Source organism: Callorhinus ursinus, unplaced genomic scaffold (assembly GCF_003265705.2).
Source record: "Callorhinus ursinus isolate GAN/ISIS: 27379988/994484 unplaced genomic scaffold, GSC_fseal_2.0 scaffold2, whole genome shotgun sequence".
Lineage (NCBI taxonomy): Eukaryota > Metazoa > Chordata > Mammalia > Carnivora > Otariidae > Callorhinus > Callorhinus ursinus.
The window spans coordinates 35,222,021-35,237,107 of record NW_027397064.1 but is presented as its reverse complement, the minus strand read 5'-3'; positions in this window follow the sequence as shown (position 1 = coordinate 35,237,107).

The window sequence follows — 15,087 nt, the reverse complement described above, 5'->3', positions numbered from 1 at the left end:
GGGGGGGGGGGGGGGGGGGGGGTGGCTGGGTGATGGACATTGGGGAGGGGATGTGCTATGGTGAGCTCTGTGAATTGTGTAAGACTGATGAATCACAGACCTGTACCTCTGAAGCAAATAATACATTATATATTAAAAAAAAAAAAGAAGATAGTAGGAAGGGAAAAATGAAGTGGGGGGGAATTGGAGGGGAATCAAACCATGAGAGACTATGGACTCTGAGATACAAACTGAGGGTTCTAGAGGGGAGGGGGCTGGGGGATGGGTTAGCCTGGTGATGGGTATTCAAGAGGGCACGTATTGAATGGAGCACTGGGTGTTATACGCAAACAATGAACCATGGAACACTACATCAAAAACTAATGTAATGTATGGTGATTAACATAATAAAATTAATAAGAAAAAAAAGACTCCTCTTATACCTCTCTCAAGAGGCCTCTGACAACCCCTCCTAGACAGCACATCCCCTGCAGTGCCTCCTATTATAGGACCCTGTTGACTGCTCCTCAGAGAACTTACTGTCTGCAATCATCTTATACGTTATGTGGCTTTAATGACCATTTATTTCCTGACAGGTCTCCAAATTATAGCTCTAGTGAGGACTTCTCCTCTGAACAGATCATATTTACAAGTGACTGCCTGATTGTTTCTACGTGAAGGTCCAAAACTTGAACTTCGGATCCACTCATCAGCCCTGCTCCTCTTAAACTCCCCCCAGGACGGTGCGTGGCGTCTCCATCCTTCCAGTGGTTTAGGCCAGAATTTTTGGAGCCTCCTGTCTTCTCTCCTGCTCCCACACTCCACACCTGTGCCCCAGCAACTCCTACTGGCTTTGCCTTCCAAGTCTGTCTGATCTCTGACCTCTTCTCACCACTCCTGCCATTTCTGGGCCGGTGGGAGTCCTCACGGCCTCTTGCCTGGACGCTTGCCACAGCCCTTATGGCTCTTCTTCCATCTACAATCAGTCTGTCCTCCGGGATGATCTCCTCCCATGGCCCTTGGGCCCTTCTCAGCCTTGGCGCCTGCGCTCTTCCCTTCTGCTGGCCTCCCTGCTCTTGCGCCCACACCTTACCACTGTTCTGTCTAGAATGCTCCCTGGCCTTGCTCCCTGATGTGTGCAAACGCTTGTACAAATGTTCAAACCCTTCTTAGGGGGTCTTGCCTGACTGCAAATCTCCGTGGCCCTCACATTCCCCAGGCCCCCTGCTGCTTATTCTAATGTATTCATGACACTTAGCCCTTTCGAGATACTATTTTAGACCCAGTTTATGCACCTTCCAGGATCCACCAGGCCCCGGTTTTCTGCTCAGCGGTACTGATGACCCACTAGGAAGACCACCTGGCACCACCACATTCTGGGGGCCACACAGGGGAGGGAACCTGGTCTTGCCTGAGAACAGACTCACAGAGCTCTGCCACCATCTCAGTGGGACAGCAAGGAACTGTAACTGGGTTGGGCAGGTGGGCCTTCTAGCTGCTCCTGGCCCCTCAGGCCCTGCTTAGACACACCCCAAGGGAGACTCCTATCGCATCTCACGCTTCTGCGCCTCTGGGATTTCGGCTGCTGCTGAGGACCGAGAGTTTGTGGGACATCGTGCAGCACTCATGCAGACACCAGCTTCCGTGCCTGGTCTCGAGGCTGCAGGGGGCAGGGGGCAGGTGGAGAAAGCTCCGGCTCACCCTGCCCTATGCTCATGTGCTACACAGCCTGCTGTTTCCGTCTTGGGTCTTTCTTTTCTAGCGGCCACCTGGATGGCACAACCTGTGAGGCAGTGGGGTTGATGGCTCATGGGGCAAGCTCCATCTACTACGTCACAAGAGCCTGTGGTTAAATTTTTCTCCCTTCCCGTTCTGGTTATCTATTGCTGAGGAATAAGCAATCTTAATGGTTCCAAATAACAATCATTTGTTTTTTCCTTGAATTTGTAATTTGCCTAGGGATTATTGGGAATGACCTATCTCTGCTCCACTGGGGCTGGAGGATCCACTGTCAAGAGTACTTGCTCACAGCGCTGGCTGTTTGGTGCTGGCTCCTGGTGGGGAGGCTCAGTTCCTCTCCATGTGGGACCCTCCACAGGATGGCCACTGGGTTCAGGAGCAAGCGTTCCAAGAGCCAGGATGTGGAAGTCACCCATCACCTAAGGCATAGGCCTAGAAATTTGTTCTTGTCACTTCTACTATATTCTCTTGGTCAAAGAGTCACAGGTCCATCCAGATTCATGAGAAGGGATGTAGATTCCAGCTCTCAGTGGGAGGGAGGTCAGAGAAGTTGTGGCTATGTTTAGTCTGCAATACTTCTTTCTTTGATGAATTGTTCTAGGACAGTAAATCATAAGGCCTTGCATAAGACCATGTAATTGGCTGTGCTTCTTATGAAGTTAAAGCCCACTGGTAAACCAGCCTCTTGAATTTGTTCTCCTTCTCTCCCTGCTTCATCCTCTCTTCTCTTATTCCTGCTTAGGTATATTTCACTCTCAGAGAAAGTGTTAGTCCCCAGCTTTTGCTTCAGGTTCTGTTCTGTGTTGGGGGGAGCCCAGGATAAGTCATACACTATACACTTTACTTTTTAACTTTGTTTCTTATTTATCTCCCCTGCTAGTAGATAAGTTGCTTAGAGCAGGGTGCGTACGTGTGTGTGTGTGTGTGTGTTTCTTGTAGGGTTGTATTCTTAGAGTGTTGCACAGTGTCTGGCTCATCGAAGGTAGTCAATAAATATTCGTTGAACTAATGAATGTTTATCTAAATGTTTTCTGTCTCTCCCACTAGAACATAATCTGCACAAGGGCAAGGACATTGCCATCTGTCTCAACACTGTTTCCCCAACTCCAACAACAGTGTGTGGCACATGTCAACTTCAGTAAATATTTTTAAATGAATGCGAACAAAGCCAGGAGAAAGTACTACTGAGACTATTCTTGAGGGAAGCAGTCATTATAAACCAGGGACACATACATGGAAATTTCCCGAAAAGCCCAGGCTAACTCCGAGGGATCCATCCAAGATCATCACACTTGGAAGATGACAGTTTCATTGGAACTTTCATGGGATCTTTGGGATGTTATTACACAAACATTTTAAAATGGAATTTTAATGGTCTTTAGAAAAGAAGAGCAAGATACAGCCCCTATGGTCCATGACCCCACAAGTGCAGTGGCCCAAGGGGGCTGTTTCAGGTGTGGCATCCAAGGGGCTGGACATCTCTTCCCCATGCCCTTGGCATGCCTGTATCTTCCTGGAGCATGTATTCCTAGGAGTGCTACCTTGATCTCACCCACCCTGTTTTGAGTTGCCCCTTGGTGAGTTTTTTGTGAGGGTTTGTTTCTTTCCCTTTTCCACCCATTCAGTCAAAGTCCACTTTTTCTTTAAAACTGAGAGCTTGTACGTCAGAGACAGTTAAGCCTTTGTGATCTAGGTCAGTCAGGGCATCAATAGAAAACAGGGTCTACTCCAACAGAGATCATTCAAAGAGAGTTTAGATACCAAAGGCTCTTTACGGATTTTACATACACGGAGAGCTATGCTACTGCAGCAGCTGGAGCCGGTAGCCTGCTCTTCCCTGACAACTGGGGAGCCTCAGGCAAAAGTACAGATAAAGGCCTGCATGTCACACATCAGAATATTTCAAAGTTATAGCTCAGAGAACATGTTGTTGAATAAAATGCTCAACATCACTAGGCGTCAGGGAAATACAAATCAACATCACAACAAGATACCACCTTACACCAGTTAAAATGGCAAAAATTAACAAGACAGGAAATAACAAGTGTTGGCGAGGATGTGGAGAAAGGGAAACCCTCCTACACTGTTGGTGGGAATGCAAGCTGGTGCAGCCACTGTGGAAAACAGTATGGAGGTTCCTCGTAATGTTAACACCAGAGCTACCCTACGACCCAGCAGCTGCATTACTAGGTATTTACCCCAAAGACACCGATGTAGGGATCCGAAGGGGCACACGCACCCCAATGTTCATAGCAGTAATGTCCACAATAGCCAAACTGTGGAAGGAGCCGAGATGCCCTTCAACAGATGAATGGATAAAGAAGATGGGGTCCATACATACAATGGAATATTCCTCAGCCATCAGAAAGGATGAATACCCAACTTTTGCATCGACATGGATGGAACTGGAGGGGATTATGCTAAGTGAAATAAGTCAAGCAGAGAAAGTCAATTATCATATGGTTTCACTCATCTGTGGAACATAGGGAAGAGCACGGAGGACTACAGGGGAAGGGAGGGAAATCTGAAGGGGGAGAAATTAGAGGGGGAGATGAACCATGAGAGACTATGGACCCCGGGAAATGAACTGAGGGTTTCAGAGGGGAGAGGGGTGGGGGGAGGGAGTAATAGGGTGATGGGTATTACAGAGGGCACATGTCGTGATGAGCACTGGGTGTTATACGTAACTAATGAATCATTGAACACTACATCAAAAACTAAAGATGTACTATACAGTGGCTAACTGACCATAACAATAAAAAAATAAATAAAATGTGCTCTATCATCCTACCTCCACAAATAAGTTACTTGTGTAATGACCCAGCAGGCTGGGTCTGCATGTAGAATTAGTGCACTCTTCTGAGTCACAGAACATGGTGGGGGTGGGGTACAGCCAGCCAGGGCCACCTCCCCCTCCTCAGCCTTCCTCCAGCTCTGTGCACACAGCAAACACTGTGACCAGCTCATGTACAGACAGCCCGGCCCATGCATCCAAACTCTGTTCACGGTTGCACAAACAGCTGTCTTTTAGTCATCTTTAGGTCTAGGGGTAGACCGACTCACACCCCCCCTCCCCCAGACACAACTGAGGATAAGATCTGCACAGACCTGAGAAACTGACTTGGATCTTTTTGGGTGGGGAATTCCAGTTTCTGAGTGTACAGAATGTTCTATAAGTGGGACCTCAGTAAAGGTTCATCAGGGCCCTCCTGTGCCTGAATCTACTAGTAGCAGCAGAGCTGTACCGATTCTAGGTGTGGAGCAAGAAGGAGGCTCTGTACTGTGCTGCCCTTGAGCAGGAATGACCTTCTTTCTAGAGACACAGTCAAATGCAGATAATCTTGCAGGAAGGGAGCAGAGGAACATATCCTGCTGATAGCTTAAGTCCCCACTGGCTATACCCAGCTCGGATGTAGAGGGCTTGGGAGTCATGGTGATGGAGTTTCTCCAGGCCAGAGAGCAGCCAGGGAAGTGCAGAGAATCTGGAGGGGAAGACACAGGTGCCAGGCACAGATTGCATTGGCGAACAATGCGGACCAAGATCTCCCTCCGCATCCACAGTAAATGCTTTACCAACACGAGACAGAAGAAGATAGCAGTGCCCATGGCCTGACATTGATTGGGCCTCAGAGAAGGTCCCGAGGGGAGTCTGGGATCTGTTTACTCTTTGATCTTCCCGCTTTTTAAGAGTTGAGCACTAGAAGCCCCTGGAAGCTGGGGAGAGGCACCAAGGACATTAGCTACAGTATTAGTGGATGTGGTCACTTGGTTCAGCCTTTGAAACTGTTGTTTATAAGGTGTTGGTCAAATTACTTCATTTTGTGACTTTTCATTATTTGTAAGAACATGTGGCTAATTAACAGAAGTAATCCTTCCTACCAACTGATACTTCTGTGCAACTGTTTCACGCAAGGCCCTGTGCCAAGTCCAGTCACAGCCTGTGCCCTGAGGAGCGGGTGGTCTCCATGGGGAGACAACTGACTGCAGGCACAGTGCTCTGAGCTTTCTGGTCTTGGAATCTCTCCCTGTCCCTCCTTCCTCCCACCTCCATCTTCTCACTTCCTCAGGGCACTACGTAAAAGTCAGATGGACTCAGAAGGAAAGGAAACTTCTCTGTGTGAGAGATGCAGCAGGGGAAGCATGGAAGGGCGATGGTAAAAATGGGTATGTGTGAAGTAGTTGGAAATGTGGTACCTAGTGAAGCAGAGGGAGCTCAAGGGGAAGGGGGAGGTGGAGAGAGGGGGCAGACCATGAAGCAGTGAGCAAAGAGCAGGTAGAGGGGTAAACAAAGGATCACTCATCTTTTACTCACGCATTCAGTTTTTGAGTACGCTTTTCCTTGTTCATTCAAACCCGGTGTAAGTTCCTGAGCTCCTGCGGTGTGTGTTTGAGGTCTCTGATGGGCCTCCCACCCTGCTTACTCCTGGTGATTTTGTAGGCTGCTTGAAACAGTCTTCTTTTTTCAGGTCCAAGGTGAGGAGAGTGAGGGGAGGCACTTACCTTAGGCACCAAAAGACTCGGTAACCAAGACAAATAATATTTTAAAGTAGTAATTAAAAAAATAAAAATTAATGTAAAAATCCATGATGAGTAACATCTCAAAAATTGAAACCAAAGAACAGTTATGTTCCCGTCAAGAGTGACACTCCTATGGGTTCCTTATAATCAAAGACAAAGGGAAGAGGTGTAGGGAGACACCAGCCAGGGCTGCTAGAATCCTCTGGGATGTGCTCCATTGTGCTGGTCCGAGCTCGCCCACTGAGCTCGGGATGATTCTGTGGCAGGATCGTGCTGCCATCTAGTGGTCAGATGTGATATAAGCCACCCTCAGTTAAGGAGTCTCTTTTGGGGGTGGAGGAGGACATGATTAAACCTGAAAAGGGCAAAGAGATAGACAAATATCAGAAACTCTCTGGATCAACAAATTTTTGGAGTTGTATTTAAGTTCAACCTATTGTTTGGCATTCTGTTCTTTCCCTTTTATTAAATATAAATTGGACCCGCATGTTCAAGAGGTGTGCCGGGTGCTGGATATGGATGATGAGGAAGCATGTCAAAATATTTGTCCCAGGAGAGCTCTTTTAGAGTTTGAGTAGGAGAGGATTCATCTACTATCTCATTTTATTAAAAAAAACCCCACAAACAACAAAGAAGTCTGGGGAGAGTTGTAGAGAGTGAGTGAGCTGTCTGAAGTGACATAACTGGTTGGCAGGAGAGTTAGAATGAGAATTCATTTGGGTACACTTCCATGGTATGCTGTTTCCCTTGCACCTTAGAGAAAACTTGTTCTTACAGTGCTGAGACAAACATCATACAGCTCTTCCTTTTATGTTCTTGGTGGGACGAGTAATTGGACCATATTTCAAAAATGGATAAGGGAAGGAAGTCAGCTGCATTTCTGCCAATAGTAACCCCAGCCTGACTTAAATCAGTCAGTTCTGCTAAGCAATGTGCCCCAAGAGTACCCCAAACTTAAGATGATCTAAAATTTATGACTCATGTATGTAATTGATTCAACCAACACTGGAAAAAGAGAAGCCGAAGCCATAACTTACCCCTTGTCCTTGAGCCAACAACTGTGTCATTCTCCATCTTTTTTTTTTTTTTTTTTTTTTTTTTTATTTGGTTTTTCCCCTTTTTAAAATTTAAAAAAAACTTGGCTTTAGGGAATTACCACTAGTCCCTCCTTCTCCTAATCTCTTGAAAATGACTTGAGTTTTTCTAGATGTAGGGCATTAAGTGTTTCCCAACAGCACTTACTATATTAGTGGTTCTTGTTCAAGATAAACTAATAAACTCTGATAAAGCAAAAAAGACTGATTAAGGATTTAGTTGCACACATATTTAATATATAATGTATTAGATTTTTATCATGAAGATTTCCAAACTGCATAAATATAGAGCTCAAATGAACCCCAACATATCCATCACCCAGTTTACCAACATTAGCATCACTCAGTTAGCAAGATTCTGCCGTATTTAATTCATCTTCCTGTCTTCCATTTTTATTTGTGATAAATCTAAACAGATCTCAGACATTCCACTCTTAGAACTATCAGGAATTCCTCATAAATACGGACATTTTCTTACCACAATGCCATTACAACGCCTAATACAATTAACAATAATTCCCGAATGGCATCCAAAATTCAGTCCTTAAATGAATTTCCTCAAATGACCCAGAACTATGTTTTCTGTTGGTTTGTTCAAATCTTGATTCAAACAAGGTCCAAACATAACATTTGATTGTTATATGTCTTTTTTTAAAAAAAGATTTTATTTATTAGAGAGAGAGAGAGAGAGAGAACCAGCAGGGAGAGGGGCAGAGGGACAAGCAGACTCCCCCTTGGGAGCCAGTGGGGAGCCTGGCACAGTGCTCTATCCCGGGACTCTAAGATCATGACCTGAGCCAAAGTCAGACGCTTAACTGACTGAGTCACCCAGGCACCCCATGATTGTTATATATTTTAAGTCTCTTTTAGTATGGAGAGTCCTCTCCCCCACCTGCTGCCATGACTTATAAAACAGGTCTGGTGTCCTGAAGAATCTCCTCCACTCCACATTTTTCTGTTTGGTCCCTCGTGCTGTCATGCAGCTGTCTCCACTCTGCACCATAACTCCTGTGAATGGGTGTTAGCTCTAGAGGATTGGTTATATTCAGGTTCTATTTTTTTCCACTTTCCCCTCTTTTTTGCAAGAATACTTCATAGGTGGGCTGTGTCCCTCATACAGCAGCACATCAGGAAGCTCACAATGTCTGGGTGTTTCAATGCTGGTGTGCATATGAACTTCCCCAAAATTGTATTTAAAGAAGTATTTCAAACAGAAATTTTGAAAGGAGAGTACAACCATGCATTCTTCATCTGGCTTCACGCATGGTGACATGTTAAATTTTTGCCTTATTTGCTTTATCTCTTCTCTCTTTTCATCCCTAAGTGGCTGTATCATCTTCATCATCTCCAATAAATTTAACAGTGATGCAGCAATATTATCCTATAACGAGTCTACAATTTCTCCAACTATTTCCTTAATGTCTTTTGCTTTTTTCTGATTCAACATCCAATCAAGGTTTGTGTTTGCTTTTAGCTCTCTTGTCTCCTAAGTCTCCTTCACCATGTCCTTTGTCTTTTGTTTGCAGAGCATTGTCATTTTTGAAGCACTCAGGCCAATAAGATCCTGTTATCTTGTAGAATTCCATTTGATGAGACTCTGGCTTGGCAAGAATAATCGTATGGGTAATGTTGCATCTTTCCCATTGCCTCAGCTCTGAAGACATGCAGTGTCTGTTCCATTATTAATGAGGTCAAGGTTAACCTCCTGATTAGGTTTGTTAGTATTGTCCAGAGAAACAGAACCACTAGCATATATATATTTCACATTTTATTTATATGTTCATATATGTAATATTTTTATTTATATATTTACAGATAATATTTTTATTTATATGTTTATATATATACATAATAAGGAATTGGTTCAAGCTGTTATAAGGAGAGAGAAATCCCAAGGTATGCAGTTAGCAAGCTGGAGACCCAGGACTACCAGTGCAAGTTTGGAGGCCTGAACCAGGAGAGCTGATGATAGAAGTTCAGTAGGTTCTAGACCCAGGATGAACCCGTTTTTCATTTCCAATCTGAAGGCAGGCATCGACCAGTGTCCCAGCTCATCAGTCAGGTTACAGAATTTCTCCCTACTTGAGGGCAGGTCAGCGTCTTTTGTTCTAGTCAGGCTTTCATTGGATGAGAGCCACCCACATAGGGGAGGGCAATTTGCTCTGCTCAGTCTACCAACTCAAATATTAATCTCATCCCCAAAACACTCTTGTAGGCACACCCAAAATAATGTTTGACCAAATATCTGGGCATGCTGTAGCCCAGTCAAGTTAACATAAAGTTAACCACCCCAGGTGTTTACTGTATGCAGGGTTCTTTCCCCAACATGAATGAACGAGGATTCCAGGTGGTGATACTCTGTGACTGTGAATATTCTCCCCACAATGTTTTACCTAATGGATTTTGAAATTGCTAAAAGATGCTGCAAAGGTGCTTGGGAGATGTATGTGAATCTGAGAGGGAGCGACAGTGTAGGGCCGGGTAAGGGAGGCACAGGGCTGTCTGACTGGCCACAGGCACTCATATAAAGCCAGTCAGGCAGAAACTGGGGGAAATTCCCAGTTTACTCACTGGACTCTCCCCAAAGGCAAGGGACCCTGGGCCTCCTGCGAAGAAGGTAGGAGGGGGTGGTGACCCTGTCAGGAGGAGTCTGAGATGGTGCATGCAGCTCCTGTTTAGCTTGGGGAACTTTGGGAGCATTCTTGGAGAAAGAATTGTCTTATCTGTTCTGTGGTGACATCTTATAATGCCTGGTTCTGGGCTTCCCATCTCTGTCATCCCATGCATGGAGCTTGCATGGAGCTGGTGGTCAGGGTAGATACTATGACAGGGAGGCAGGGGCCAGGAACCACCCCCTGGCCTTGTTGTAATCGCTCATTGGCACTGTGATGGAGCACCAACCGTGTAACCTTGTCTTGGCTGAGGAAGCACCAGCAGTGGGACCTTGCCTGGTCTGGGCAGCAGGAGTCTCTTTTTTGATGAAAGAAACTTCCCCCTGGTATTCCTCTTCTGCCCTGAAGTTTGGTTGTTCTATTGATGTTGTTGTAAGCCGCTGTGGAGGATTTTTATCCAATCAGTGTCACTTAGCACATCACTTTAGGGCCTTCCAAATGCTTATTTCATCTTAGGAGTTTTATTTATCTTTACCCCCCTTATTTACCCCAACTCCTCCACTATGGCTTCTGAAATACCTTACATTTTAGAGCATTTTGTACATTTAAAAATGGAATTCCTCATTCTTTTATTTTATCCTCACAACAAGAAAGAGATAAAGTTGCCAATTTGTTTTCCGTAAATGGAGGCAAAAGCAAGTAACTTGTTGAAAATTCCAGGGCAAAGGCCCCAGCTTTCTGAAGCATTGGTCTAGTGGGAGGGACTCTGGGGTAGACAGACAGACAGACCCCCGAGGCCACAGCTGTGTTTCTGAGGGTATCTTCCTGCTTTGTTGTTGCTCATGTCACAGACTGCAACTTTATTACCCTTAGTTGCAAGAGGACTCAGTTACTGTCCAGGAAATACCTGTTTCACACAGACACACACATACGCACACAGACCAAAGAAACCAACTTTCCTATGTCCTCTATTTATTGTTCTGAAAAGTCTTGATTTAGGAAGTACTGGAAATAGAACAAATGGGAAGGTCAATCCCAGGCTAGTTCGCTCATAAAACTCTGACGTACAAGAGGTTCACGCTAATTTACATAAGACTTTAGCTTGAAGAAGGGAATTAAATTTACCAAGATAAGCTATAATTTAATATAATGCAAGAAAAATTGCACCTCTATGTTTGTTTTTGAATGAACAAAAAATGGATAGATTTTTCTCCATCAAAAAGCCCATCAAAGGGTTCTTGTAGTATGGAAGGGTATACCAAGTCACTTTGTGTAATAATTTAATAATTTTAACTATCTGAATATCAAACTACTAGCATTTTAAAAAGCAAACAATTGTACTAAATATTCACATACTACTTAAAAAATGCATTTTAAGAATAAAATTTCTCCAGCAATTAAGTAATAATGATATACTTGATTGAGCATTCTAAACAATTTAAATCACAAGTTTAACATCAGATTATCTTTAAAAGATTGAAAACCATTAAAAGCAGAACAAGCACAAAGAAGGTTGAGTACTAACCATTCACGATTGAGTACTAACCATTGTCCTGACATTATGGTTCACTGACCTAGATTCATTGGAAATGTGGCTCCTTATTAGTATTTTATAATTATTTGTGGATTATCTAAAGGGGATGAGGAGGTCAGTGGGCTTCCTGAGCCCTCCTCTTTGGACCATTGTGCTCCTTTATCGTCCTGTGGCACACTGTTGAAGCTTGCCTCTATTGGTAATTTTGTGTGACTGTCAGAGGTGGTTAAAAGTGGGTCCCCAGGATGCTGATCAGCCCTTCCTGTTCGGAGCAGAGTTCCTTTTATTTCTGTATTAGCTCATTCCTACTTTTTAGAAAAGATTTTATTATTTATTTGAGAAAGAGAGAGCACAAGCAGGAGAGAGAGGCAGACTCCCCACTGAGCAAGGAGCCTGACTTGGGGCTCCATCCCAGGACCCTGGGATCATGACCTGAGCCGAAGGCAGACGCTTAACCAACTGAGCCACCCAGGTGCCCCCCCAATTATTTTTTCCACTCTTCTTTCCTACTTATCCAGAACATATATGTTACACACACACAAACACACATGTACACACATACATTTATAAACTAATGTAGCAGCAAAAACCATGTGTGTGTATATATGTATTCACATTGATATATATATATATAGGAATATATACACATATCCATTGCATACTTCATGAAATAATGACAGCATAAATCCTGTTTTTATTCTTCTTTTGTATTACAACTTCCTTTTTGTATTTAATAATTTTTCTTATCTGACTCTGATTTTGAATTTTATAGATCAAATCATTATAATTAACCATAATATCAAGAGCAATTTTTATTGTATTATTTAGTAATATTTTAGTAATTATTTTATTGTATAATTTAGTAACAATTATTTTATATTTGAATTACTACAACTTTTCACTGAGAACCTCTTACGTGGGATCTTTCGATCTTCGGTCACTGTCCTTATCATTTATGGCATTATCCTTGTTTTCTGGTACCACAGGATGATCCCGACCCAACCTTAGTGTTTTCCTTTAGCTTATCTACCGGCTGACTTTTTTTTCCCCTTTCGCCTCTATCTCTCTCAGCCACCTTCTGTGCTTACACGTTGGCTCCCTGAGTACCCCTGTCACCTTAGGCAGTCCCACCTTGCTGGCTGGCTGTCCAGCCACCTTCCAAGGCAGGAAGGGAATTAACTTTGCCTGCAATTCATGTGGCTCTCCATGGTCTGCTTCCACTGGCTCCATGAAAGCTTGGGTCTTTGGCATGACTTGCATTTCCCTTTGCAATCAATCACTTTGCACTGTATTGTTTACCATTTGCAAAAGCAGACTCTCTGGGGAAAAACTCATGAATAAAGACGTGACCTTATGTGTTGGATGGACACAGCTGGGAGGGCTGTTGGAATGAGGACACATTCTTATTTGTGGTCAAGTTATTAATAAATATTTAATGTTTTGATGACTTTACTTTTCTAAGCAATATGGCAACTTCAGGAAATCACATAATTAATGTGTGGTTAACAAAGATCTATTATATTAAATAAATCTGGTAGACTAAATTCCAAGATGTCCAACCTAATCCACTATTCAAAATATAAAATTATTGATCAACCTGCTTGGCCATCTGGAAGGGTTGAATAGCATCCTGTGGTCTCTCCAAGACTGGAGATTGCCCACACTGTGAGCTTGGAAGGTGCACAAGCTTCTTAGGCTTCTCTGTCTAGATGTCAGCTCTTCCTGCTGGTGCTCACCCTTTATCCAGAAGCTAACTTTCCACCTCTCCATGTCTTGAAGACATGGCCCACTGAGTAAAATGCCAGCAATAGGACTATTGGATTCTTTTTGCCTCCTGGTATTGGAACAGACCTCATGACATTCATTACACAGAGAATCTTACTTATTTGCCTCCTAAAAGGGGGATTTGGGAGGCTGGTTCCCATGAGAATATATAAGGGATACAGGCCACAGTAGTTAACAAAAAGGCCAGTAGACAGGCAGTTTTTGCTTTCACCTTCCTAAGTTCTGGTGGATCCTAGTATAAGGATGCCTCCTTCCGTGGTACACTTTGGACTTTGATAGTTTGAAGAAACCAGAGTCACACCCCGGTTCTGTAGTTCCTAGAGAGAGGACACATTCCCTCCTTGGAAAGTATGTGTTTTTCTTTAACTCACAGTAAATTGGTCCCCTGGGGATTTCCTTGCCAACCATCTCCAAACTCTGCATCCCATTGGTTTTGCCCTAATTGTTACTTACTTAAGATATAAGAAAATATAATCCTTATGTGCCATATTCCATAAATTTAACTAATAAAAATGTTGTTTCATAAGACCCTTTTGAAGTCCAAAAAAACTTCAGAATAATTTTTATGAGACTTTAAAAATCTTTCTTCTTAGAGACAGGAAGTTCCATTTTGCCAACAATAAATGAACTCAAATAGCAAAGGGATTGGCTTGATGCGAGATGCCAAACCCACAGTGTTTCAGTGGCTCCCTCCCAGGGCTGAGCACAGTTTCTAGGCCTGAGACTCCACGCTGGTGTCTAAAGTTTCAGGCGAACATGTTAGTACTTATAAGTCATTATTTTAGTACGCCAGTTGTTCTTAATGTAAAAAGTTTGGCTTCTCTTTTGAACCAATTTGATTCTACAGGCAAGAAGAGAGAGATTATTGATTTTACAAGTCATCCCTTTATTACAGTTTGTTAAAGTTACATAGGAAACTGTTGAATTTAATTTCCTTTTTGGTATTTCCTTGAATGTTCTTACTTTTTTCTTTTATATTAATTTAAGATAATTTAATTTTTTTCATAACTGGATTCTGAAACATTTTCTAGGAGTGTTCCCTAAAAGAAAAATTATAATAAACAAAGTAATTTATGTTGGCAACCATAAAAAAAAAATCCATGGGAACTTCAAAGACAGAATCATATTATGTCATCTGAGGGCTCATCATTCCCAAAGAAGTTTTTCTTTAAAAAAAAAAGATTTTATTGATTTACTTGAGAGAGAGAGGGAGGGAGCAAGTGCATGAGTGGGGATGAGGGGCAGAGGGAGAGGGAGAAGCCGACTCCCCGCTGAGCAGGGAGCTCCATCCCAGGACCCCAGACCATGACCTGACCTGAAGGCAGACACTTAGCCAACTGAGCCACCTGGGCGCCCCCCAATGAAGTTTTTCTAAGATGAGTATAAAAATCGATAGCAAATTCTTTTGCTATTCTAAGACAAGTCACTCATTAGGAAAAAACCATATTGCACCGCACCCCTTTTCTGCACTTGCCGGCACTTTGTTTCCCAGCAACACAAGCTTCTCCAGTTGTATTTGTTTATTCTGTCTTTTCCTGCTAGTCCTGAACTGCCACCATCCATTCTATTTCAGTCTTGTTCGTTGTTACTGCTGGGCTGTCATGGTTTACCTCGTCCCCATCATCCCCTTCCTCATGCCCTTTTCCATCAGTTCGTACCACCTTGCCCTCTTGAACCTCCCACACTCCTGCACTCCCCATCTCTCTTCAGCCCTGCACAGCCCTCGGGGCCCATGTCCCGGCCAGCCAGATGCCAGATCACTAACTCTAGGTTTCCTGAACGCCCCTCAGAGGAGGGCACAGACACTGTCCTCATTCCCAAAAGT